At 32.1% G+C, this 2,600-nt stretch overlaps 1 long non-coding RNA gene across 2 annotated transcripts; it reads left to right on the forward strand.

The window, feature by feature from the left end:
- The first annotated feature begins 420 nt into the window (after positions 1 to 420).
- Positions 421 to 2,020, forward strand: LOC124419484. Of its 2 annotated transcripts, XR_006940635.1 has the most exons (5): positions 421 to 609; positions 767 to 1,219; positions 1,287 to 1,693; positions 1,804 to 1,857; positions 1,914 to 2,020. It is a non-coding gene; the product is annotated as an uncharacterized LOC124419484 (long non-coding RNA). The 2 variants fall into 2 exon arrangements; XR_006940634.1 differs by having other exon boundaries at positions 427 to 1,219.
- Positions 2,021 to 2,600: the final 580 nt, after the last annotated feature.

Below are 2,600 nucleotides of genomic sequence, written 5' to 3' on the forward strand. Positions count from 1 at the left end.
TGTGTATATCATTTTATATATACGGCTATAGTAACATTTTTTGAATGTTTTTATTAAAAGGCATTCTGTAACGATATAATCCCAAATATATTTATATTTTATCAGATTTGTTCCTTTCCACATTTATATACATATTTTAATTGACCAAAAATGTTTTTTTTTTAATGTAAATCATGAAAATCAATTTTTTTGAATTTTTACCACGTGCATAAACACATATTGAAAATGTAAACAATGAAAACGAGTTTTTGCGTCTTTTCCACTTGCAGAAACACATATTTGTAAACAAAAATAACTCACCACACCAAAAAAATGTGTATTTTGATAAAACAGCTGTTACGGTTTGTTTAAATTTTCGTCGGGTTGTTTTCTTTATGTGCTTATTTTCAAAGGAACCACATGTGTGTGGTCGCTAACGCAATACGCCGATTTTTTCTGTTGGCCTAGATGTCTACCAAGCCACTGAGACAGCTGACTTCATTCTGTTTGTAAATGACTGGTTTAACATTCCTCAACTCAACCACAAAGTATTCAAAGATGTCAATTTTGACATTTGATAAAGTCTAAAATCAGCTTTTGTTTGATTTTGAAATTGTTTGGTGAGAAGAGGTATGTAAAATACAGCTAAAAAAATCATTGAATTCGTTTTGTGCGAAAGAGAGGAAAATAGCTTTTTGCTCGTGACGTCTCTGTATACCCTGTGACTCAACTTAGCACATTTGTGTCACAAAGTATACAGAGATGTCACTTTTGACATTTGAAAAAGTCTAAAATCAGCTTTTGTTTGATTTTGAAATTGTTTGGTGAGAAGAGGTATATAAAATACAGATAAAAAAATCATTGAATTCGTTTTGTGCGAAAGAGAGTGAAATAGCTTTTTGCTCGTGACTTCTCTGTATACCCTGTGTTTGTGTATCCGGGAAAGGAACCAATTGGTCATGTATTGGGAACACAACTTGAAAAATTGGACCAAATTAACAAAATTATATCGCTTCCCGTAGTACCCAACAAAAAAGCCTTGAACCTCTCCAAAAAGGTATACTTACAACTAACAAAGCATTTGTTATGCTTCACGAATATGTTGAGGAAAGGTTCAAGATGACTTACATGTGCACAAGTGTGTTGGAACACTTCTGTGGTGCACTTCGCAGCAAAGGGAGTTTGAATGATCATCCCTCCCCAAAAGATTTTAAATATAGGATGAGGAAATACATCTTGGGTATGTTTTAAATTGTTTGCATTTTATATATCATTATTATATTAATTTACTCTTGTAATATTTACAGCCAGAAATACTGAGCATCTTAGTGGTACCGGTAACGTGGGTTACGACACAACGGAATGGCTCAGCGCTTAAGATTCTCAAGAATCTTTTATTAAAAGTGGATTAAAAATTCAGAACGACCCAGTTAAAATGGACGAAATTTTGGAAGAACCCCAAACAAATGCACTTGACGACTTATGTGGATCGAATTTTGATATGGGTACTCTCCAAGTATATGCTTTGGAATATATAGCTGGCTACATTATTAGAAGCATCAGCGTTGACCTTCCGCCACATATTAAAGAGTTTTTCTTTAAATGTCGGATATATTTCCGAATTCGCCATTTAAATCAACGGCTTAAAAAACAAAAACTTAAGCAGAAGAAAATCAGCAAAAAGATGCTTAAAATAAAGCTTTAATAATTCAAAGTAAGCCATTAATCATATATATCAATAAAATACATACAAACAAACATCTAATCCAAAAAAAAAAATTTCATAACAAATTCTTTTTTATTTTCATGTTCATCTAAACTAAGTTATCGTACCCCTTTCCCACATAATAACGTTTCCCAACCGTGTAAAAGTAACAGGTATAAATGTTTGTTATAAATTATTTGCTATTTTTAAAACATTAATTTTATTGCAGTAATTCCCACCACCCATCATACTTTATTGGATTACTGTTGTTGCTGAAAGGTTTGCATTTTGCAACCCACGTAACAAGTCCACTTTTTCTAGAAATTAAGATTTCTATGCAGAATGGTAGTATAACTTGAAATACACATCTTAATATAAACAAGTAAGAGTGCTATATTCGGCTGTGCCGAATCTTATATACGCTTCACCATAGTGTATTTTAAACATCTTTTATAAATTTTAAATTTTTTCCCGACTACATTATTATTACATCAAACGCTAAACAAAAAGAAGAACAACAACAACGCTAAACGAAATAAAACACAAAATACACAAGGCATCTAAACCAACAGATATCTAAACATACATAACGAAAAACACAGAAAAACAAAAATAACAACGCAATGACGCCAACAGCATCCAAACCAAGGGTGCCCAAACCCTATGCGCTTGGTACTCTTTTGTTTTTGTAAATGCCCTAAGCTATAGACAGTGTGTTTTCTATACACTTATATGCGCTTAACACTAGCAATACGTTGTTGTTGTTCTTAACAGTATACAAGCAAGAGTAAAACAACACTTTCGTATTCATTGCTGGTAAACATTGACTCCGCTATCTATAAGGATCCAGAATATATATACTTTATAGTGTCGGAAAATTATATTATAGAAATTACAAACGGAATGACAAACTTAT

This window comes from Lucilia cuprina, chromosome 4 (genome assembly GCF_022045245.1).
Source record: "Lucilia cuprina isolate Lc7/37 chromosome 4, ASM2204524v1, whole genome shotgun sequence".
In the NCBI taxonomy this organism is placed as follows: domain Eukaryota; kingdom Metazoa; phylum Arthropoda; class Insecta; order Diptera; family Calliphoridae; genus Lucilia; species Lucilia cuprina.